General features: G+C 38.6%; 1 protein-coding gene across 17 annotated transcripts in view; it reads right to left on the reverse strand.

The window, feature by feature from the left end:
* The window catches only part of CSGALNACT1 (chondroitin sulfate N-acetylgalactosaminyltransferase 1), a 409,995-nt gene that overhangs the window by 300,608 nt on the left and 83,437 nt on the right, over positions 1–25,950 (reverse strand). For 9 of the 17 annotated variants that reach the window (XM_072634999.1, XM_072634991.1, XM_072634995.1 and 6 more), the window contains one exon: positions 25,881–25,938. The exons of 7 other annotated variants lie outside the window; for them this stretch is intronic. The gene's annotated coding sequence lies outside the window, so the exon portion shown is untranslated. Of the gene's footprint in view, positions 1–17,966; positions 18,106–25,880; positions 25,939–25,950 lie in introns of those variants that run through there. One more of the 17 variants, XM_072634989.1, reaches the window with a different exon arrangement.

Raw genomic sequence — 25,950 nt, forward strand, 5'->3', positions numbered from 1 at the left:
ACTCCCTGAGGGAACTGAGCCTGAGAGGCAGCCCTGCCCTCACCTGAGCATCTGAATTTAATCTCACACTGAATAGCAGCCCTGCCCCCGCCCAAAGCCCTGAGGCTGGAAGCAGCATTTGAATCTCAGACCCCAAACACTGGCTGGGAGGATCAGGAGGTGAGGTGGGTGTGAGGAAAATATTCAGAGGTCAAGTCACTGGCTGGGAAAATGCCCAGAAAAGGGAAAAGAAATAAGACTATAGAAGGTTACTTTCTTGGTGAACAGGCATTTCCTCCCTTCCTTTCTGATGAGGAAGAACAATGCTTACCATCAGGCAAAGACACAGAAATCAAGGCTTCTGTGTCTCAGCCCACTCAATGGGCTCAGGCCATGGAAGAGCTCAAAAAGAATTTTGAAAATCAAGTTAGAGAGGTGGAGGAAAAGCTGGGAAGAGAAATGAGAGACATGAAGTCAAAGCATGAACAGCAAATCAGCTCCCTGCTAAAGGAGACCCAAAAAAATGTTGAAGAAAATAACACCTTGAAAACTAGCCTAACTCAATTGGCAAAAGAGGTTCAAAAAGCCAATGAGGAGAAGAATGCTTTCAAAAGCAGAATTAGCCAAATGGAAAAGGAGATTCAAAAGCTCACTGAAGAAAATAGTTCTTTCAAAATTAGAATGGAACAGATGGAGGCTAATGACTTTATGAGAAACCAAGAAATCACAAAACAAAACCAAAAGAATGAAAAAATGGAAGATAATGTGAAATATCTCATTGGAAAAAATATATCAATAAAAATTTCAAAACAAAAAAACTTACCTCTCTAAAACTCTCAAGGGCTACAGATTTAATTTAAACCTGGAAAAAGGAAAGTCAATAACTCTGACTTGGTTGACCATTACTTGAACCTCAAGGCAAAAAGGATTGCTGCATCCTATACCATAACTTGACAGTCTCTGCAGTGAGACAGGAGTGCAGCAACCAGGGTACATACAAACTTCAGTTTGTTGCAGTGAAGAACAGAGCGGACAATGTATTGAGATGCTTAATGAACCAAATTTGAGGAAATGAATAACTCTAGGGAAAATGATGCAACAGAAGAATAAATTAAGACAGAAGTGTGGAGGTTGGCCTGAGACACACTATAATTAAGACACAAAGGATTCAATCTCAGTGAAAGGCAATGCAAGTTACAAAAGGCTGATAATTTAACTTCCCACAAAGAACTACCTCGACCTTTTTAAAAAATACACTTTACTGATGCCTTTTGTTTTTACATCTTGTTCATTTCTAAGGAGAAAACCCTACTGCCATGAATGAACCTTCCCTGGTGACATTATTGTAACAATAAAGAAAAGAATCCATACATTGACCATATCTGACAACACAAACAACATTCTGCTGTAATAGCCTCCCACCTCTCTGCTATGAAGTCCCAGCCCTCTATCTATAAAGCAGATAGTTCTGTTATTTAGTCATTTTTCAGTTACATCTGACTATTCATGACTCTTTTGGGGGTTTTCTTAGCAAAGATACTGGAGGAGTTTGTCATTTCCTTCTCCAGCTCATTTTATAGATGAGAAAACTGAAGCAGAGTTAAGTAACTTGCCCAAAGTCACACAGCTAGTAAGTGCATCTGGCTGAGGCTGGATTTGAACTCAGGTCTTCCTGACTCCAGACCTGGCGGTTTATCTACTGCAGCACTTAGCTGCCCCTAAAGGCGTACATGTCAAGAAAAGTAGGTGGCAGCAACAGAAAGTAGCTATAATGGGGTGAGAAGGATACAATAGCAGCAACTGTGACTATGATAAGACTAAAAGGTTTGGAAAACTATACTAGGTCTCCCAAGGATAGCACCAGCTGTTTGGACTCCGCCCTGATCACTCCAGACTTCAGCTGTCAGTATAGCCTAGAACAAAAACAAAGATGAAAAAGAAGGAATTAAAGTATCCTACCAGTACAAGTCCTGAATAAAATACCAGAAGAAAAGGGGAAATCCTTAAGCGCATAATGGGAAAAATGAATAGGTCTTATAAATAGAGCAAAAGAAAAATAAGAGATAAAATTAAATTAGGTGTGAGAAATCAACAACTCTATCAGGACTGGGATATTGAACAACATTTTAAAATAGGTGCCGAATCTAAAGAACTACAGGAATTAATGAAGACAAGATCAATATTATTCAATAAAAGAAAACACCAGGAAGATAAAGGGGATATATAAAAAAAATAGGTCTACCTAAAAATAGGTTCATCCCATCTTAATGGTAACTGGACAAAACACTTACTGACACTCTGAAAAATTTAGTTTGTTTGTTTCTGGTAAGGCTCTGAGCACCAGAAATTGGTAGGAGAGCAAGTAAGGTCCCAAGAGTCAATGAAGAGGTGAAGGACAATTATTTCCAACTAACCAATGAATTCCATTTCAATTCCCAGAGAAATAATGAGCTGGTGCAAAGAGATATTGGAAATCATGAGCAATATTACCAAGAACCTATAATTACATTAAGTACAGTGGAAATAGGAGCAATAATCAACCCAGGCGTGAAAGAAGTGCAAATTAGGGCAGGCAAATATAACAGCTTTTCAGATGACTATTAAATAACTGATTTAGCACCAAATTGGATATGTTATTACTCTTTGGCATTTAGAGTTTTCAGCCAGTTACTATAATGATTAGCATATTTATAAAGTATTTTAAGGTTTGCAAAGTGTTTTACATGTATTATCTCATTTAATCCTCACAACAACCCAGGAAGGTAGGCGCTATTATTATCCACATTTTGTAAATGAGGAAACTAAGGAAAATAGAGGTTAAGTGACTTGCCCAGCTAATAAGTGTTTGAGGTCTCAGGTGGAATTTGAACTCAAGTCTTGCTGACTCCAGACCGAGAATTCCTACCTACAACACTATCTAGATGTCTGCATTAATTCTATATAGAAATTGTATATAGAAATAAAGAACAGTTTGGGGGGAAGAGGGGAAAAATAAACAGACCTCATGCATAAACTCCCCTCAACCTGAGGAGTCTGCCATGGAGTACAACAAAGTAGCTTTGCCCTCCCCACCTTCCCCAACCCCAAGCTCACAGGCTAATTTCTATGGGACCTCTGAATGAAATAGCCAGAGTAAATCCCTTAAAGCAGCTGCCAGTTACTTGATAAAGGACTGGTCTGGACTCACACACCACCATGCATGATACTCCACACAGCCCCAAGAGACCAACAATAGATGGCATTTCTGGAAGCATTTTGCTATGACCTGGACTGCAGAGAACAATCTCAACATTCAACAAATATTTACTGATGATCATAAGAAGAAGGAAAAAAAGTGGGGTCTCTGTAGATCTCTTGGACTGTGTCTCTAGCTCTCCTCTTCTAATTCATTGAAATAGTCAAGAAAAGACTGATTTTTCAATAGCTGGACAGATTAAAAGCATAGAACCCATAGGAATCAAAGAAAGGCACAATTCCTACCATAGGCTCCAGTGACTCTTCTGGAAAGCAAACTAGAAAATAGACTTCATTTCAATTACTGACTAAGCTTACTAAAGGTAAATTAGATTGGAAGGACTTTATACCTGTTAAGGGATTGCTGGGGGGTGGGGAATTACTAATATTACAAGCTACACATACAATGTAGGTTTGGATCTTGGTTAATTCAGGAGTTCACATTTAAAACTTTTCAGAAGAAAACAATGCATCTAGATCATAAAGAAAACCGATATGATGAGCTTTGCTGGCAGCAAAAACATAATAAGGCACTTGGGGAAAAGTCTTTCTGCATGAGAGATGCCTAAGGAAATTAAGGCAACACACCGTATCACCCAATCAAGAGATTATCATGAAACATTTAAGATGCAAGTCATTGAAGTAAACTAAAATATGATAGACATTTTTTTTCTCCAGTGCCACAGTTTATGTTTTGCATGAGCATACTGCAAAGGCTTTAGGAATTGCCTACCAAACGTACCCACATTGCCTTTGTTACATTTATAAACTTTTTCTAAGGAGCAGCCTCAAGCCTCTCCCTGCTTCCATCTATCTTCCGTTCAGGCACTAACTTAACTTTTCAAAATTCAGCTCTGATCATGTCACCCACCTATTCTATAAACTCTAGTGGCTCCCTATTGCCTCCAGGAGCAAATACAAAATGCTCTGTTTGGCATTCAAAGTTCTTCATAACCTAGCCCCCTCCTACCTTTCCAGTCTTCTGCTACCTTTCTCCTTAATGTGACACTGTCCAGTGACACTGGCCTCCTGGCTGTTCCACGAACACTCCATCTCTTGGCTCTGGGCATTTTCTCTGGCTATCCCCCAGGTCTGGAATGTTTTCCCTCTTCCATTCCCACTACTGACCTCCTGGCAACGAAAATCCCAACTCCTACAGTAAGCTTTCTCTAACACCTCTTCATTCCACTGCCTTCTCTCTTTTAATTATTTCCTACCCATCTTGTATTTAGTCTGTTATTTATATATGTATTTGTGGCATCAGACTCATAAGTTCCTTGGGAGTAAGGATTGTCTTTGCTTCTATCTGTATCACCAATGCTTAGCACAGCACCTGGCATAAGTAGGTATGTAATGTTTATTGAATTGAATTGAACACAAGTAAAGTCATCCTTAACCAAAAACAAACATAAACTGAGTTTACAGATTCATGCCCTCTCCCATATGTCTTTCTCTCTGTCTCTCAGTTTCCCACTCTCTGCTCATCCCTCTCCACTTCAGTCTCCCCACCAGTCTTCATTCCCTCTGTTCCCTTTATCTCTCAACTTTTTTTCATAAAAATGATTCTTGAAGGCTATCTTAGGTCAGGTCATAGACTTTGTGCATATCCTCCAAAGACAAACACAGTTAAGGATGGAGACGTTTACCCCTGGGTTGGTCAAAAGGTGATGAATGCTTTGACCATAACAGCTCTCAAAAAACCTAACATCTGTTAATTCATAGAGGGTTAAAATGTACATGAGTAAGGGTGGCACCCATACCAGCAAAGTCATAAATACTAGCAGTATTATGGATTGTACTACAATTTATTTTTATAAAGTAAAACTTTACTGATCAGTCTAATTGTTAAGAATAAAACTCTAAATAGGTGGATAGTCTTTAAATGAAGACAAGAAATACAGTTTTTATCATCATGTTTACTGAATATTCATCCCCACACACACCCCTTAGCATTTATTTTAATAAGGACTCTTTATGACTCGTATGCTTCACTGAAAGAGCTACACATGCATTTGGGGAAGAGAGTGATGATAACAACAAGGGTGAAAAGGGGAGAATTCTGTGATGATGCTCTGACATTCACCAAAGCCAGGAGCCTAATTTCCTCACTGGAAGGGTAGGACCTACATGAAGACTCATACTTAACGTCTCTCAGTTAATCAAAAATTCAAAAGGCACTGATTGGTAAACAGGAGTGAAACTGTATCTGAAATCATTGCGGAATAGGTTTTAGGGTTTCTTAATTATTTAATATGTCAGGAACCTGATGATGCCTTCTCAGAACATTTTCTAAATTCATAATTGAAAGAAATGCTTATTTTCAGTTAGAGATCAGTGAAAATAAAGTTGCAGTTTTTTCCTATCCAAGTTCACAGACCTTCTGAAATCTATCCACAGACCACACATTAAAAGCTCCTGTGTGTTAGGGCTATTTAAATTCCTACTTAATTAGCACAGACTTCTGTCAGAGGCAAATCAACAGTTTCAGATTTTATTGTTAATCATTTAGAAGAGAAGAAAAACAAGATTCTTCCTAAGTAGCACCAAAAACAAGGAGAAACAAACATTCCTGCTATCTATTCATCCCAGGCTATTAAAATCCTTTTATAAAAATAAAAAAAGAAAACATTTTTTAAAAAGGAGATATTTCAGTTAAAAGAAAACCTTAAGATAACCACAGATATTAATAACTGAACAAAACTCAATGACAATGTAAAAGTAGGAGATCCAACAAGAAATCCAGCAGAGCTACTGGAACTCCCAATTCCTCCTCCACCAGTGTTGGTCTACTCAAGCAGAAATCTCTGGCCTATACCCAGAATCTCAGAGTTTCAGCAAAAGCTAGAAGTTAAGATGGGGGTGAGGGAACTTCCATAGTAATATGTAAAATATACCAATTCTTACTTCAATATTTCTAAAGACCCATGATTTCACTGATAGGTGTCCCTCTTCCATTGCCACAAGACCTCTACAGCTAGTTTCATGAGTTGCTAAAGGGCAAAAATGTCATCACCTCCATGGTCAACTTTCTGGTGATGAGGATCTCCATGTTCAAGACGATCCCTGAATAACAAATACAATCCAGTATCATACCCTTCTGATTTCAGTGTTTCCCTAACAAGCAAGAGAAATGCAGAAAAGCCCTTTCAAATATACAATTACCATCCATTTAGACTATATCAGCATAACTAGCAAAACAGTGCCTGCTGTTGCAAAAATACATCATCATAACTGAATCCCCAGGAGGCAATGATTTTATTTATTTGCTTCAAAACAGCAGCCACAGTAAATAACAACCCCTCTGAACAATATTTATGGATCCACACTACCAACAGCAATGGCGTAACAGAATGGAAAAGAACCCCCGGATTGGAGTCTGAGGACCTGGGCTCAAATCCAATCTTTGCTGTTTAATAACTGTGTTGCCCTCTGGGACTCATCTTCCTCCTCTGTAAAATGAGAGAACTATACTGTATCATCACCAAGTTTCTTCTAGGTCTAAATCTTTGACCCTACTTCGTTACACAAATCACTAAGACACCAAGCTCCCAATTTCAACGACGACAGTCTCACTGCCTTTAGAAGTCACTTTGCCATTGTTGTCACTGGGAAATTATGGAGGGAAAAACTTTGCATTTCCACCTTAAAACTGTGGGTGATATGAAGTGCATATAAAGGGAAAACATGCTGCAACTACAGTGCTTTCAAGTATATTTAGTAACTGCTACGCTAATGAAGATCTCTTTAGGGGATCTGCTTCAAGGAACTATTCAGAGATATAATTGGCAAATTAATTACTTATGTATAAATGATTTTAAAGTGATCAAATTTTTCCTAACAATCAAAAATAGCATCAAGGTATAGCGAAAAGGGACAACTAGGTGGCACAGTGGATAGAGCACTGGAATCAGGAAGACTCATTTGGGCTCAGACACTTACTAGCTGTGTGACCCTGAGCAAGTCACTTAACCCTGTTTGCCTCAGTTTCCTCATTTGTAAAATGAGCTGGAGAAAGAAACAGCAAAACACTCCAGTATCTTTGCCAAGAAAACCCCAAAAGGGGACACAAAGAAAGTTGGACGCTACTGAAACAATCTAAGAACAACAACATAATGAAAAGACACATGGATTCCAATCCCGGCTCTGAAATTTACTGTTTGTGTTTGTGTGACCTCAAAAGAGCCATTGAATCTCTATGGGCCCTAGTTTCCTCACATGTAAAATGAGGTGGTCAGGAAAAAAAGGAGACAAGCATTTAAACACTGTACCACATGCCAGGCACAGCACTAAGCCATTTGAACCTCACAATATCTTGGTAAGATAGATGCTATCCCTATTCCCACTTAACAGATGACAGCTGACAGAGGTAGCTTAAGTGACTTGCCCAGTATCACACAGTTACAGTAAGTATCTGAGGCAGGGTTTGAACTCAGGTCTTCCCCACCCCAGATCCAGCAGTCTACCATCCACTGTACCATCTAAGTTATCTCTGTTTGAATGAGAGAATCTCTCATATTTTGGAACCTTATGATTCTATGACTCAACAAATTGTTATGGAGCATCTCTAGTATACCCAGTACTATAAAAAACACAAAACAATATGATCTCTTATTCTCATGCCCATACACAATTTACAACTTAATGGACAAGTCAGGACAGATATAGCAGAACACAATCAGTAACCAACAGGCCTCCAGGCAATCCAAAAGATAGATCACTGGGCTTGGAGTCAAGAAGACCTGAGTTCAAATTCTGCTTAGATGTTTCCTAATTCTGTGACCCTGAGCAAGTCATTTTAACATCTCTCAGTCTCAGTTTCCGCATCTGCAAGTGAAGAGTTTGGACTCTCTAGCTTTCTAAATTTCCTTCTACTTCTAAATCTCTGATCTATGGATTACAAAGTGCAGTGTAAAAAGACTAAGTCCTATTTCATTTACCTGCAGCAGTTCCCAGCTTACAAGCTCTTGTACAATGTATGAAACCAAAAAGGCAAGTTACACAATAAGCTATGTGCTGGTCATTCAAGGAACAACTTAGCTAAGTTCAAAAAAACCTTCATCACTGGAAGGTGGGCCACAAGTAATGGTTGGGTTGTTTTTTTCTTTTTCAGTCACAGCAACTCACAAAAGCATCTAATAAGGCACAAAGAAAGCACCCATGCTGATAGAATCACTGATTCTGGTAGTATAGATGTATGAAAGTACATTAGAAAATGTGTAAAAGAATGGAACAGACCCAAGTGCTAAGAAAGCCCAAAGAAAATATCACAATGGCACGGGGTAGGTAAGATAAGGTTTCAGATAGGAATTGAAAGCAATATAGAGAAAGTCTGAAATAGGCAGGGCACAGGAGACAGAGAAGAGGAATGCACTTGAGCAAAGTCAGTAAAAAAAAAGGAACAATGGAGGTAAACATGGAGTGAGGTATTCCATGAAATACCAATAAAAACAGGCAAAAGATAAGCTGGCCTTCATCAGCACAGTCCTTTATTACAGTAAAACCATGTTATTAACTCCACCTTAATAATGACTGCAGCCTACACAAACTCTTAGGAACTCTAAAGGAGCAAAGTACCAATGTTAAATTCCCTGCTCCAAGGCATTCATAACACGGAGCCAAATGATGAAGAGCCAGGCTGAATTTGGACTTGATCTATTTTCTAGTGGGAAGCACAATTGCATAGGCTCTTGGAAAGGAGATTGGCATAATTGACTTTAGAGCGTAGAGGACACAGGAAGAACATTTGATAAATGTTAGTCATTTTCACTGAGGGAAAAGATCACTGGATTAAGAAGCTAAAGACCTAGGTTTTATTTTATTTCTTAAAGATATGTTTTACTTGATATCTTTTATATAATAATCATTTCCAAATAGGACCTATCACCAATATCAAATGAGTCCTTCCTTGTAACAAAGAAAGAAAGAGTTAGGTAAATTAGCCAGCTGACAGAGTGACCTTATCCTACAGGGAATGAAACATTCTTCATCTATAGGTTCGTATTTTTATAGCAAAAAAAAAGAGGCAAGTGTTTCTTCTTCTCTTCTCTGAGGCCACCACTAATTGTTACAATTATTATCTTAATCTTACTGTCCTTTTCATTTTCATTACTGTGATCATTAAGAAATAGGTTTTAGGACCACCATTTACTATCTGCGTCCACCTTGGGCAAATCCCTGGTTTCCTCAACAATACTATGGAGATAATCCTACCTCCTGGGATTACAATGATAATAAGGATTAAAATGTGTAAGAGAGCTTTGAAAACTGTAAAAAGTTACAAGAGTAGAAGTTATTTATTTTACAATCTTGTTCACATTACTTATAAAAAGCATGACTAAAAATTATGGTGCAGTGAATAGAACGCTGGGCCTGGAGTCAGGAAGACCTGAGTTCAAATGTGGCCTCAGAGGCTTATTAACGTTGTGACCCTGGACAAGTCACTTAATCCTGTTTGACTCAGTGTCTTCATCTATAAAATGAGCTAGAGAAGGAAACATCAAGCCACTCCAGTATCTTTGCCAAGAAAACCTCAAATGGGATCATGGAGAGTCAGACATGGCTGAAAATGACTGAACAGCAACAATTAAATGAAAACTTGTTCAAAATAATCACAGATTCTAAATTCTTCACAAGGTAATGCTATGGGTTTACTATAGGTATATGTCATATGTGTATATATATATGTGTGTGTGTGTGTATATATATGCATATATATATTCTAAATAATATTGTCATCCATCAGAATTTATTAAGCTCTTGCTATGTCCCAAGCATCATGCTAAGTGCTGGAGATAAGAAATCCAAGCAAAAATACAAGACAGTGTCTACCCTCAAAGAGGCAGTGAGGTGGTACAGTGGACAGAACGGTGAATCTGGAGTCGGGAAGATCAAAGTTCAAATGAAGTCTCAAACATACGTGAGCCTGTGTGACTCTGGGTGAGTCACTTAACCTCTTTCTTTCTGTTTCCTCACAGGTAAAATGGGATAACAAGAGCACATGCCTTCCAGGGTGGTTGTGAGGATAAAATGAGATAATATTTGTAAAGTGCTCTATAAACCTTCAAGCACTATAAAAAATGCTAAATATTATTACTATTACATTCTCATGGGGGAAGACAGCACATAAAAAGGTGGATACTCTACTGATCCCAATAAAAGCCATATCCGTAAAATATTTACTTGAACAGAAAACAATAAATAAACACAGAAACATAAAATCAAAGGGCTTCACTCAGGTTTTACATAAGTTAGAATGGGGAGGGGGGCAGAAGGGGGAGGATTGAGGGGTTTCTTTCACCTGTATGGTAACTATTTTTTAAACCAGAATCCTGAAACACTTGTGACCTTTAATAAAATTCCAGTTAAAGGACATCATGAATCACAACATTTTGGCCAAATTCCAATTTGGGCCATTCCATTCTACTTGTCAACAATGACAATTTCTACCTACTGTTCCAGTGAATGTAACTCTCCATTTCCTATCCGAAAAGTAGCCTAAAGGGTCTATACATCTTTGCGACAAAAAGAAGCCTTGTTAAAAAGTTAGTGAAAATACTCCCACTGACTATATGCCAAAGGCTTCAGGATCTCTAGGTTGAAAGGTACAATACAAACGTTGGTCACTGAATCAATAGTGTTCACTGGAAATAATATCTTCCAGCTGTTCCTCCAAATAAAAAACAAACAGTGGAAATCAGAAAAGCCTAGTCCCGAAAGACCCTTCCAGCATGGTAATATCCTGTGAACTTAGCACTGAGCTTTGATTTTCATGACCAAGGAAGGCGGTCCTAATCTGGATCTTGCAATTATATAACCTGTATGAGGCAAACTATAAATCAAGGGCTTGACCAAAGACCTAATCAAAAATAGAGGCTGGTATCATTTAACAACCTGGTCTAGAAGTCAATTATTAGAAAGTTTCAGATTTTGAAGAAAACATTTCTCAAATGCAAAGTTTTCTTAAAACAACTGAACGTGGAAACGCAATAAGGGAGAGAAATGCTGGACAAGGTATTTAATGAGACAGCAAAGGAGATAACAAGGGGAAAATCAAACAATAGAATGATTTTCTACCTCACAAACAAATTAGTAAATCTTCTACGTGGTCCCTAAGGGATATAATCTAACCCTCACTACTAATCCCAAAGCATTTTGGGGAAGCAAGGCAATCAATCCTGTAATTCATGTGTCTAGCAGGGAAAAGTTGGGGTTTTGGTGCCCTCACTGTGGCACTGTGGCACCATCTCTCATTCTCTCTTCTTTTTGGCTAACAGTGATCTGTTGAAGTCTTTTATGATCTTGGGTACCCCTGAGATTCAGGATTCTGCTGGGTTTCCTGGGTTCAGGGACATTCAGAGATGTTACATTCCATGTGGCTCTCTTTCCTTCTCTTCACTCTGACCACAACCCTTCTTGTCCACTGACAGTGCCAACCTCTGCAGTCATTCTGTTATCTCTTAGAAAACTTCCCATCAACAGTTGTTGCTTATGACACAGCTACTCTGAATCCAGGCATACATTTCCTTAAGAAATGGAATCCTGGAAATTTCTGCCAATGAGTGATGCTCTAAGAGCCCTAAGCATCCCAAGAAATTAATTCCTGTGGACTTCCCTTGAGCACCATGTCCTCTACATACAAAACAATAATGAGAGGGAGAAGGAGGAGGGGAAAAAGGAGAAGAAGCATATATATAGAAGGAAGCTGACCAAAAGGAGTTAATATACATAGGGAGGCTGGAAATCATGCAAAATTCAACTAAGAAAACCTCAAGGATACACAAAATACCTATTATTCATAGCATTCACAGAGTCAGTAAATACACACTCAACTCATATTTTAAATATCCATAATATTATCTCTCCCATATCCTAAATTCTAAAGGTAATATTAGTCATTGTTTCAATATTGGGTATCCTTGGTGGCAAGAAGCATGACTAATAATCATTTCTTTCAAATTGTATGCATGTGCACACATGCCCTGCACACTATAATTCACACATGTGCCAAGTCATATGAGAAAAATCAAAATCAGAAATTGATCTCCAAAAACTGAGACTAGAGCAAATCAAAATATTACTTCAATGAAATACTTAACAAGCTAAAGAATTACAGAAAATCATTGGTTAATCTTTTATTTCTTTTTTTAGACAGAGGCCATATACAATTTTTTTCATTTCATCTAGTGAATCTGAACACTCAATTGAGTTAGTATAATACCCAGGATATTTGTTTTACATTTTCTCCGTTAGAAGTTTTTTGTTGAAGGATGTTCATAAAGAGACACAGAGAATCAGAACAACTTTGAAACCAGGTTTTTCTGAACTTCTGTATGTATTGAAATGCTCATGTTTGTTAATGTTTGTCAAGCTAAGGACAAAAATATAAAAATTTTAAATTAAAAAAAGAAAAATGAAAGAAAAAAGCAGTTCAGCAATAGTAATCAACACATCAATCAAGTGTCAGAGTATATGCAATGTTCTGCACCCTTACTCCCCCTTCCTCTACAGAAAGAAACGAAAAATAAGTTTTCTCATCTCTTCTTTGGGACCAAGCTTTGCCATTTAATTATATAATGTTCAGCTTAGTTTGCCACTTTTTTCTTTCCAAAATACATGTTTTCTTTATAAAAAAGCTATATAAATAAAATTTGAGGGTGGCATATCAAGTAGCCACAAATTACAAAGCTATCTAATTATCTTAATTACTAAACAAACAATATTCTTCTTGCCTTGTTGAAATAAGAATCTTTCACAACTGTTTCAAATATTTCAAAAAACACCACTCTAAGAGGAAGTATTTCTTGTGGTCCAACCATCTCACTCATCAGCGTAAATATAATCTTATTTCATCAACCTTTTAAAGGCAGCAAGTCACTTTTTATAAAAAGAGAAAACTAGTAAAAACAAAATCCAGCTGCGAAATAGCTAGAATTCCCAAACAACCACAATTTTTAAAGTGCAAAAGATACAAAAATAAGTGAACTCTATGCTGCTAGAGGCTTTATTTTAAAAAATGAAGCTTAGCAAATTTCACCGCTAAAAAAAGTCTTTCTAGAGAAGATGGAAATATCCTACCCTAGTATATAGAGCACTAGACCTGAAGACCTGAGTTGGAATCCGACCTCAGAAATGGTGACCTGGACAAGTCAGTCAACCTCTCTACATCTTTTTCCTCACCTGTAAAATGGGTATAATAATTGCATCTACCTCATAGGGATGTTCGAAAGATGAAATGAGATAATATAGATATACACATATATTGCTTTGTAAACCTTAAAATACCACATAGTAACTACTCCTACTACTACTATTATTATTATTAGAGGCCAATGGCTGATACAATTTCTCTTCTGATAGGTACTACCACTTAAGGAGGTGTTTGTCTTTTCATATATAAATATGACACAGACCAATACACTATGGAGAGTGGCATTCAGATGATAATGACGTTTTCTTGTTCCAATAGGAATTTTTAAGTATTTATCTCTACCGGTGATTCTGTGCTAAATAATATGAATGCACCTATCTTTTGTCTAAGCATCATAGAAAAGGCTAATACAATCGATGGAAGGGGGTGTGTGTGTGTGTGTGTGTGTGTGTGTGTGTGTGTGTGTGTGCGTGCGCACGCGCGTTTCAGAAGGATGCTTTTGTCATTGTTAAGTTAGAGACTGCATTAGAAAGCCAAACATGGTCTGTGGAAACAAAGTTCTCAAAGAAGTCAAAGAATGATTGTTGGTACTTTTAAAAATTATCACTGCTCAATGCTATCAGTTTTCAGGGCAATTTTACAATACTGATGAAACTGGTTCCTCTAGGAGGATGCTTGCCAAGTTTTGTCATAGTGGGCAGAAGTGAATTCCAAATAAACCAGTTTTTGCCCTTGTGTAGAGTTTACACAAGGAAGTCTTTCCTAAATCAATTCCTGACCAGCTTCTGGGCACTAAAAGTATACACCGGGCTCAAACACCCAAAGAGAGAAAAGTTTGAGCTTCTGATACCTGCAAAGTGTTGCCTAGACAAAACAAATGGTGACACAATGGATAGTAGTAATGTCTCCCCAAAACTGATAGATTTAAGGAAAGGGAAATGTAAGAAAGCATCAAAGCTCTTCTGTTGTGGTTACTGACTTGAGAGAAAAATAAAGCTTTAAGAAGGCTGCTTCTAGGTGACATAAAAGGAGATCCTCTAATGCATTGTTGGTAGAACTGTAAATTGGTCCAGTCATCCTGCAAAACAATTTGGAATGATGCCTCAAAAGGCATTAAATTGTTCCCTTTTGACCCAGCAATGCCAATACTAGACATACACCACAAAGATAAAAAAATTGAAAAGGACTCAAATGTACAAAAAAAATATTTATAGAAGTTCTTTTGTAGTAATGTAAAGCTAAAGGGGATTCCCATCAACTGGGGAAAGGTTGAACAAACTGTGGTACATGAATGTAACAGAATATTATTACACCATAAGAAATGTGAAAGGGACAGTTCTGGAGAAACTTGGGAAGATTTATATTAATGATAAAGTATGCAGAACCAGTAAAACAATCTATACAGCAACAATGTAACATTATTGTTTTTTAAATTGGGCATGAGAACTCTGATCAGTGCAGAACCATGATTCCAAAGAATGGCTGATGAAACATGCTACCCAGTTCCTTACAAAGTATGTTCATCCTTCATTGCCAAAGAAGACCATGCCATCAGAGAAATGATGACATGACTTGCACTTGACTTTGTTTTGAGTGAGGGAGGGCTGTGCAGGTCACCAGCCTCACTTCTTCTCTGGAGCCATCTGAATCCAGTGACCAGATACTCATCAGGATGACTGGAGATGACCCAGGATGAGGCAATTGGGGTTAAATGACTTGCCCAAGGTCACACAACTAGTGTCAAGTGTCTGAGGTGACATTTGAACTCAGGTCCTCCTGACTCCTCCTCTATCAACTGCACCACCTAGCTGCCCCTTCCTTTCAAAGTAGTGATGTACTCAATGTACAGAATGAAATATACATTTTTTTTTACATGGAAATGTGTGGCTTTGTTTTGATTGGCTATGCTTCTCTGTTAAAAAACATTGTGTCTTTTCTTCATTTATGGAGGGACAATGATGGGGAAGAAGGAGTTAACGATAGTATGGCAAAAAAAGAGAGAGAGATTGAGAATAAGATCACTGAAGTATTTTTTAAATGCAGAAAAGAGAAGAAAAAGAAACATGGACAAGCAGGTCAGCTTTGAAACTAATATGCTGAATTTATTTCATACTTTTTTGAAAACTAAGCTACACATAATAATGTTTTCTGTTCTGTTATATAGAGAGATGTTCTTTCTTTCTGGAGTTTAAGTTCAGAATTTTTTAAATTAATTTTGTTTTTAAAGGCTGCTTATCCTCCAAGGAGTTGGACTAGGAAGATAATTTTCTTCAGCACCATTGTTATCGCCTAACTTGTATAGCCAGAGACTCTGCCTCACTGCTATTTAAAAATATAATACTAGTGGAATTCCCCAAGCCCTCTCTCCCAGCATAACACAGACATCTCACCCCTATCTTGCTTCTACCTCCCACCTCCTTCCTCAGTGTTTGGCTGAACTGACTGAAAATCCTGAGAAGTACAAAAAATTAATACCAAAAAAAAGATCTAACCTAGGACTCTGTCTCAACCACATGCCAAATAACACAGGCCAAATTCTGCCTTCTCCAATTAAGAAACACTCTGTTTATCACCTACATCTCCCTGCTTCTGGATGTCTAGTTAAACTCCCTGCAATTCTCACATGTTCTCTAATTTCCTACAAGTGTGCTAAGTTCTTTTTTCCTCTGGACATCCCTATTCAGGGCAGAAGTATTGCTGCCCCATGGCTCTGCCTGCCAGATATTGGCATAGATGTCATTGTTCTTATCCCTTTTTTCTTATCTAAAGAATAAATGTTCTGAACATGGGCTGAATTCAATCCATGTGCCCAATTTAACCTATTATTGAATCTTGTTAGCCTCTAAATCAGAACTTGGTTAATAGATTCATGTGGGGTTGAATGTCATTCCTTTTCATGGAACAGGTACACCAGTCTGGATCTCATTTCACAAGTCTCACACAGAAGCATCTATTTTCAAATCTTATATAAGTTCGGATTCACAAAGATTAATTACAGAGAGAAATCAATAAGTATGTACTAAACACATGCTAGGAACTATACTAAGAACTGGGGTTACAAAGAGGGGCAAAAATCATCCCTGCCCTCTAGAAATTCACAATCTAATAGAAGTAGGGTGGGGAAGACCATATCTCTTTAGCCTTAGACTACTAAAAAAATTTTAAACCAAAAAAAATTTTAAACCAAAAGAACATATATTCCTACTAAGCAAATAATTCCCAAAAGAGGACATAGTGGAGGATAAGAAGCACTTTTTACTCCACTCAGTGGGGGTGGTGGAGTTTATCACATCTATATTCACTCATTGGGGGCTAGCTCATGTCATGACCTTCTCTTAAATTCTCTATTCCACTCTTCATCTCTTACCTGGAAATGTAGGGGCATAAAGAAAAACCCAAAAGTCCCAGGTACAAAGTTACTGAGGGTTTTAATCTATGGTAAAGGTCTCAATTCCATGTGACTTTCTTCTTTCTACAAAACTAAAAATGTTGTAAATACAAATTGCAAAGAAAGTTGATAAAATTCTCTGAACCTTACCCCCACCCACCCACCCCAGGAATTTTTTGATTGTCAAATGGGAAAGTGGTTTCTCAGCCAATTGAATTTAGTGTAATCAATCATCCACAGGTCCCTCCCTAACATACTGCATTCTATGTAGCAAAAATATCAACACAAGACTCAATTAAAACTAATAACTAGTATTTATATTTAGTAATTTAAGAGTTGTAAAACACTTCATACATATTATCTCATTTGATCTCTCTAAGTGATAATATTGTCCCCATTTTACAGGTGAGAAGACTGAATCTGAGAGAGGTTAAGTGACTTTCTCAGGGTCATTCAGGAGGTATCTAAGGCAGAATTCAAACTCAGATATTCTCAGATAGAGGTGCAGCACTCTATACCTTGTATCACCTAACTGGGCAATATCTTATCTTAATCTAGTAAACCATGGTTTAAAATATGCAAATAATCAGTAAGCAAAATTTATAATAACAAAGAAATACATAAAAAATGAACCATGCTGCCCACTGCATGAGGCCAAAAGGTAGCCACTTCCTCCTGGACTCTTCCAATAAGCTGAGGTAGTGATCTAGAGAAAAGAAGAGGCTCCTTGCCACTCTAAGGCATACAATCTCCTGGAAGTGATCCTCCATCATCTGCTATTGTTGGGGCTCCTGCCACCACTCTCTCCAACTCTCCTTTTGTGTATTTCTCCACATTTAAAACTGCTACTATCACAAAAAACTCTGCCCTCAAGTTACAATTCCAAGATAGCCTCTTGTCTCCTTGAAATAGGAAGAAATAACACTCCCACAGTCTTTAATAGTTTAGTCCCCCTTTCAAGGCAACCAGTACAAACCTTTCCAGAAAGACTGTAACATACACACTGCTAACAGACCAAAATTTTCTGTCCACCTCACAGCATAAAGTCAAGAAAAGCAGCATTGCCAGAGGCCCTGGATTCACAGTTCAACTCTTCAATTACTTATGTGGACGATCTTGGGAAAGTAACAACCTCTCTGGCTACCAGTTTTCTTACCTGCTAAATGAGGAAACTGGCCTCTATGGCCCCTAAGTTCCCTTTTACTTCCAAATACTCACTCCTATGATCTTGAGAATTCCTCAAGGAGATCATCACGTTCAGCATCTGCTGCATGATCCAGGCTCTCCTCTACAGTTCTTGGCCAGCTCAGGTAGAAATCTCTGGTCCTTGCCTAGAAGTTGCTGGCTCTAGCAAAGACTGAAAATTGGGAAGGTCAGAAAAAAAATGGATGGGTACTGATATATGTGGACATGCCACTTCTTACTTTAACATTTCAGAAGATCCATCATTTCAATGATGTAAGAATTCTTTCTAGCATGACAGATCACATTCAAATGACAGACAACCTTGAATATCACTAGGTCCTTAGACAAAGACAAATGTTGTCCACCATCCAGCCATAAATCTTTCCAGATTGATATAGGGCTTCCAGAGTGCCAAAGGTGTAGCCTTCAAGAATCCAGAAGCACCACCACACCACAATGAGGCATTGAAACAGGATTTAAATGAAGGAGAGGGTTCATGTTGGTCTGATCAACTATAGTGCAACACACTCTAACTTGATCGCAACATACTGATGTCATTTTGGTCCTCTTCAAGAACAAAGAACAACCACCAACAACCAAATGGAGGGAAGGAGGGGTCATGACATTAAGAGGAAAGCTTAAGGAAATTATTTCACACATAAATGGCACTCTCCAGTCCAGAAAGAGGCATTTTTAAGGTCTCATTACCTCAAAACTACATCAACGATACAATTGAACAAATACTAAGAACCAAGTGAAAAGATATACTTGCAGGAATTGCTTGACGCTTACTATCTGTGTGACCTTAAACAAGTCACTTAACATACCTAGGCCTCAATATCTTCAACAGAAAAAAAGAAATTAAACTAGATGACCTCTAAGGTCCCTTTCCAGATTTGGTCTTGAAATTGTTTTCCTCCACAAACATAACACAGTCCCTTCTACAAACAAGACAATAATATCAGTCCTCCAGATATGGCATTCCAGATTCACGAACAATTCGATCTTCCATAACTGCCATGCTCATGCTCTCTGAAGTCTTCAGTACTGCTTATCCTCAACAACTTTAAATATCTCAGAGCACTTGAATATCATCCCTGTGAGTTATTAAGAGGGAGGGAGAATAAGCATTTATAGAGCACCTATTATGTGCCAGGCCCTATTCCAAGTGCTGGGGATATGAAGAAAAGTAAGAGATAGTCTCTGCTCTCAGGAAGCTTACAGGCTAATGAGGGAGACAAGATGAAAAATAACTACAGACAAACAAGATACAGACAGAATTAATTGGAAATGATCAACACAGGTAAGGCACTGTCATTAAGGGGGAAGGAATACATAGTCCCTGCCCTGTAACAGCTTAACAGTCTAAGAAAACAAGATGGTCAAACATCAAAAATAAGATACTCAAAAGCAGAAATCAGAATACAATCAGGGTAGAGGAAAGGAAAAAAAAAGGCTAGGAAAGATTCAAAGATAATCTTGATACTTTATATAGCACATGAAGGTCTACAAAGCAATTTGCACACATCCTATTATTTAATCACTTCTACTTGGAAGAATCAGGGAAGACTTATGAGAGGGGATGGATCTTGAACTTGTACTTAAAGGAAAGGACTTTGACAGGCTGGGAGGGGGTGAGTCATAATGGACAATGTGAGCCAAGGCATTTGGGAAAGGGAAGGCAGGAAGAAATGAAAGAATAATTACTAGTGTGGCTAGAGCTCCGAGCGTGGAACGGGATATAACGTGAGATGTGGCTCCAAGAGCAGCTGAAACTGAAGAAAAAGCCTTGCCTTAAGAGCTGAGGCGGTGGGGAGCCACCAAAGGCTTTAGAGGATGAAAGTCCCATGTTCTGAGCAGTGTGTTAAGAAGATCATACCACCAGCATCATAAATAATGGAATAGAATGGGAAGGAGCTAGAAAGGAGAAGGTGTCCTTCAAGTTAGGAACATCCAAAGGAAGACAACCAGAATGGTGAAAGAAGTCAAGTTCATGCCATATGAAGATAAGGAAATAAATGTTTAACCTAGAGAACATGGGGTGAGGGAGAGGGAGGAGAATGACAGTAACCTTTAAGTACTTGTCTTGTGGAAGAAAGCCCACATTTGCTCTGTTTGGTCTCTAAAAGCAGAATTAGGTGCAATGGGTAGAAGCAACACGAAGGCACATTGAGGGTTGCTGTAAGAAAAAACTCCCTCACAATTAGAACTACCTAAAAATAGAACGGGCTGTCCCAGGAGGTAGCAGATTCCCCCCTCACAGCAGTCTCCAAAGAAAAGCTGGATCACCTCTTGTCATGTGCTGAAGTAGGGATTCTTTTTCAGGTATAGGATAGACCAGGTGACCTCTAAGGTCTCTTCAAACTTTGAAACTGTGTGATTCTCTGATTAGGTTTATTTCCCACTGTGTAAAACCTTTCTGTGGGAGCACATGACTAAATAGAAACTCTGTAGAGGCAATAGATGTATTGAGGTCAGCCTATCATTAGAAGAGACTCTGAGCACATCATGTAACAAGGATAAAAGACAATAGATGGGCAACCCAACTAAAATATTAGATCCCAGAGGACCATAAACAGCGGGTCAGAAGGTAGGAAACTTGATGGGTCAAGCTGCAATGGTCTAGCTATTGCAAAAAAAGAGAAAACAGTAAGTGCAAGAGTATCTGTCAGTTATAGTGTGTTGTAGATCTTTCTTTGATTTCTTATTAAGGTTTAATCACTGAATGGATACTGCCTCAGTCAAAGTGAGATCTATTAAAGACCTTAGCTTGAAAAGGCCAAGGTCCCCCACTGCATCCAGGGCCATCTCCAGTCATCCTGATCTATATCCTGCCACTGGACCCAGATAGTTCTGGAGGAGAAAGTGAGGCTAGAGACTTTGCATAGCCCTTCTTCACTTAAATCCAAGTCACTTGCATGTCACAGCATAACCTCCCTGATGTCATGAGAATAATGGACAAAAGCAGCAGCAGCAGCAAGATCTTTCTTTATATGATGATAAGACACAAAAAGTTGAATATTAATATATGAAATTGAACTTATGGAGATGACCCATACTTACCTCATTCAGGTATCAGAAGGTGACTCCAGATTCTAATATTTGGGTACTTAGTGAAAAAGGCAGACAGAGGCATACAATTCAATAGAGTTCTGGGCTTAAAGTTAAGTTCTGAATCCAAATTTTGTCTTGGATATTTGCTAATTATGTGACTATGGGCAAGTATTTAACCTTTCTCAATTTGTTTCCTCATCAGTAAAGGGGTGATAAGAATAACACTTATCTCTCAGGTTTATTGTGAGGATCAAAGAAGGTAATAGATACGTAAAGAGCTTGGCAAAATTTAAAGAGTTATATGAATGTTTGTTGTTATTGAGTCATTTTGAGTCTTCATGACCCCATTTAGGATTTTCTTAGCAAAGATAATGGAGTGACTTGCCATTTCCTTTTCCAGCTCATTTTACAGGCTAGTAGGGTATGAGTCATGATGGCAAACAGGGTGAAATGACTTGCCCAGGGTGGCACAGTTAGTAAATGTCTGAGGTCAGATGTGAACTCACAAAAATGAGTCTTCCTGACTCCAGGCCTGGAGTTCTATCTACTGCGCCACTCAGCTGCTCTCTCTCAGCCTTCTCCTATCCTAATGGAAAATGCCATTCTTTTTATTCTGTCTCCATATTGTGGCATCCCTATCCCTCTAAACACTTTAGTTACACCTCAGGAATCTTTCTGCTTCCAATTTGTCTTTCTTTAACTATAGTTACTAGAGCATTTCAGGTACAGAGGAAGTATATGATCATAGAATGTCCCAGCTGGAATGGTTTTCAAAGGTTATCTAAGTAGAGAATCTCAGAAGTCATCTAGTATAACCCATAACTGAGAAAGAGTCCTCTCTACAACATCCCCCAACAAACATCATCTAGCATCTTCTTGAGGACTTCCTGTGATGAGGAAACCCATTCCACTTTGGGACATCTTTAGTTGCTACAAAAGTCTACCTTATGTCAGCCTAAAATCTAAATGCCACTTTCACTCTCTGGCTTCTTCTGAGACCAAGAAGTGAGACCAAGAAGAGCACATTTTTTTTTCTACATAGGATCATATGATAGTAGATTTAGAGTGGAAGGGACCAGAAAGGTCACTGAATAGTCAGCTAGTATTTATTAAACATACAGTTTAATAAGTAGTTTAATGTGTTAGTATATGCCAGGCACTGTGCTAAGTGCTACACATGCAAAGGCAAAACAAAAAAAAAAACAGCTACTGCTCTTGAGGGGCTCATGGGATAATAGGGGAGCCACATGCAAACAACTATTTACATAGGAAAATGAGAAGAGGACGCTCATTGGAAAAAGCTCTGATGTTGGGAAAGACTGAAGGCAAAAAGGAAAAGGGACAGCAGAAGATGAGGTGGATAAATAGTGGAAACAATGAATATGAACTTGGAAAGACTTTGAGAGACAGTGGGGGATAGAAGGGCCTGGCGTACTATGGTCCATGGGGTCACAAAGAGTCAGACACAACTAAACAGCAAGGATGACATGCAGGATGAATCTGGGGAGAGGGAGTAACTTCAAAGGAAAGGCATTAAGATTAAGGAGGAGTAGGTAAAGCTTTGAGAAGAGGCAAGGCTTTGGCTGACACTTGAAGAAAACCAAGGAAGCCAGGAGGCAGAGATGAGGAGATAGAACATCCCAGGGATGGAGGACAGCCAGGGCAAAACTCAGAGTCAGAGCACGGAATGTCTACTCAGAAAGCAGCCAGGAGGCCAGTATCACTGAAACACAGAATTATTGGAAGAAAGCAAGATGTAAGAAGACTGAGAAGGTAGCAAGAGGGCATGTTACAAAGAACTTTAAAAGTCAAAGAGAAGATTGTATATTGCAGACTGGAGGTAATAAGGAGCCATTGGAATTTATTGAACAAGGGAATGATATGATGATTCAGGAAGATCACAATGATTCAATTTTACATTCTTTTCAGTTCCAAATTCTTTTCCTCACCCACCCACTGAGAAGTCAAGAAAAGTAAAAACCATTGCAAATACGCATAGACATGCAAAACAAATTTCCACATTAGCCATGGGAAGATCATATTGGCAGCTGAGTGGAGGATGGGTTGAATTGAGGAAAGACTAGAGGCAAGGAGAGCAAACAGAAGGCTGTTGCCCTAATCCATATGTGAGGTGATAATGGCATAGATCAGGGTGGTGGCAGTATCAGAAGAGAGCAGTCATCTCTCTGGGTGTTTCCTCATCTATAAAATGAGGATATTAGACCAGCTGACCACTAAAGTCCCTTCCAGCTCTATAACCTATTGTCCTATGATCCTAATTAATAGCTAAGCACTAGTAATGAATTTTGGGAATCAGTCCCTTTGGGGCATAGAATTCATTTTTCTCTTTTCTTACAAGAAGACTCAGGCTGAATCCTGGCAGGAAAGCATTGCAGCTGGTTCCATGCATCCAAAAACAAGCTGTTAATTGGACACTGAAGAATGTGTAGTAAACATGTCAGAAATAAGCCACATTTACTCTGCTTCATCCATTTCACCCATTTGGTTCCTGTTGGTCATGGCTGCTCAAATACAGAATATCCCAAAGGTCTTAGTGTAATTTTATTCTGTTAAGGCTGAAAAACTCACTAAGATTTTTATGACACCCTGTTGTTTCATTAATTACTATGCACCATGAGAAACAGAGGAACTGTGAAGCCTTTTTGTTTTGTCACTATCAGCGATGCCACCATTCACTTTCCATGCTAAGAAACTAAACAAAGTATCTGTCTGCTGCTAGGTCACAGCCACTTCTAGAATAGGCCCAAAATTTCACAGATCTAGAATTGGAAGGGAAGAGACTTCAGGGCAGAGGTGGCAGAACCAGGTTAATATGTAACCAGGAAATGTTCGACAAAATAAATAAAAATACAATGTAACATAGAGAATGTTAATCTGTGGTTTTCAAAGTCAATATGCATCCTGAGTTTGATACCACTGTTCTGCATACCATCTTGAACAACCTTTTCATATTATAAACGATTGTTTCATTCTTTATACTTGCATCCCCAGGACTCGTGTAGCACAGCAGCCTGGCAAATAAATGGTGCTTAATATATACTTGACTGACTGAGGAAACTGAGGCCCAAAGAGGGTCAGTGACTTGCCAAAGGTCATGCAGGTAGGAAATAGCAAGAAGACCTGGGTCACTGAATCCAGCTCCTCTGACTGCAAAATGTCCTTCCTAATCTTGATCTTAACCCTTGTGAATTCAACCAAGAACAGAAATAAAGCATTTGCCATCTTATTCCCCAGTCTGAGGCAATTACATGACACAACATTGGGTCTGGGGTCAGGAAGACTCAAATCCAACCTACGAGCTATGTGACCCTGGTCATTTAACCTCACTAAACCTCTGTCTGCCTCCATTTCTTCATTTGTAAAATGGGAATAATGATAACATTCACCTCCCAGGGGTGTTCTAAGAATCAAATAAGATAATTTTTGTAAAAGGCTTAGAACAATGTTGTTATTATTCAATCATATCCAACTCTTCATGACCCCATGGACCATAGCACATCAGATCCTTCCATGCTCCACTATCTCTTGAAGTCCATCCAAGTTCATGTTCATTATTTCCATCATACTATCCATCTCATCTTCTGATATCCCTTTTTGCCTTCAATCTTTCCCAACATCAGGGTCATTTCCAGTGAGTCCTATCTTCTCATTATGAGACCAAAGTATTAAAGCTTCAGTTTCACTATGTGATGTTCCAGTAAACAGCACAACACCTGGTACATAAAAGGCACTTAGCATCCTTTCCAATCTCATAGAGTCCTCTGCATGCACATCTCCCCCAGATCCATATATCTGGTCTGAATCTCTCTCCTTCCATATCTGAGATAGAATCTTCTTTAAGCCCAACAAGTGGTTATATAACCTCCACTAGAAGACTTCCATATATCTCAAACTCAACATATCCAAAATGGAACTCATTATATTTCCACCCCATTCCCAAAATTTCCTTATCCATATTGAAGCTACTAAAGTCCTTCCAATAATCCAGGTTTGCATATTTGGATTTCAAAATTCAAACTCTCCTTTCAAATTCAACTAGCAGGGATGCCTTGTGGACTGCATCCATAACCTCTCTCTCTTCCGTAATCTCTCTCCACTTCTCTCTACTCTCAGTCTCCACCTTTGTCTATCCAAAGGTGGGGTGCCTGAAGCCTCAAGGTCACATGTGGCCCTCTAGGTCCTCAAATGCAACCCTTTGACTAAATCCAAACTTCACAGAACAGATCCTCTTAACAAAAGGATTTGTTCTATAAAACTTGTGCTCAGTCAAAAGGCCATACCCAAGGACCTAGAAGGCCACATGTGGCCTCGAGGCTGCAGCTTCCCCATCTCTAGTCTGGTCCCTAGCTCTAGTCCTTTTAAATTTACTTTATATTTATTTATTTGCACACTTATGGCATCTCCCTCCTCAGAAAATTAAAACTTCTTGAGGAAAAAGGATATTTCATTTTTTGTATCCCCAATACCTGGTCTTCCATAAAGCAGGAAGCACTTAGGGTCACAGATTTCAAGCTGATAACCTTCGAAGTCATCAAGTCCCAACCCCCACACTTTACTGCCTGGGAAAATGAAATACAGAGAGATGAAGTGATTTACCCAGGGTCACACAGCTAGGGAATATCTGCAGCAGAATCTGAACTCAAGTCTTCCTTATTCCAGGTCCACCACTCTCTCTGCTCTGCTACCTGGCTACATAGGTTTAACAAGTTTGTTGAATTATACTGAATTATCTTTAAAACTTAAAAAATTCCAAAGTAGAATCCTATTTATCAAAGATGGCAAAAGCTAAACTTAATTGTTTAGACTCCCTTCTCCTCTAGGCCCAATGATGAAACAAAAGATTTCTTTCCTCCAAAATATCTCAATACTCACTCAAACTTGCTTCAGGTAGCTATTTATACAGGCTGAACTGGTTTTGTGGTCAGCAGTTCTGAAAAACAAA

This window comes from Notamacropus eugenii, chromosome 1 (assembly GCF_028372415.1).
Source record: "Notamacropus eugenii isolate mMacEug1 chromosome 1, mMacEug1.pri_v2, whole genome shotgun sequence".
In the NCBI taxonomy this organism is placed as follows: Eukaryota; Metazoa; Chordata; class Mammalia; order Diprotodontia; family Macropodidae; genus Notamacropus; species Notamacropus eugenii.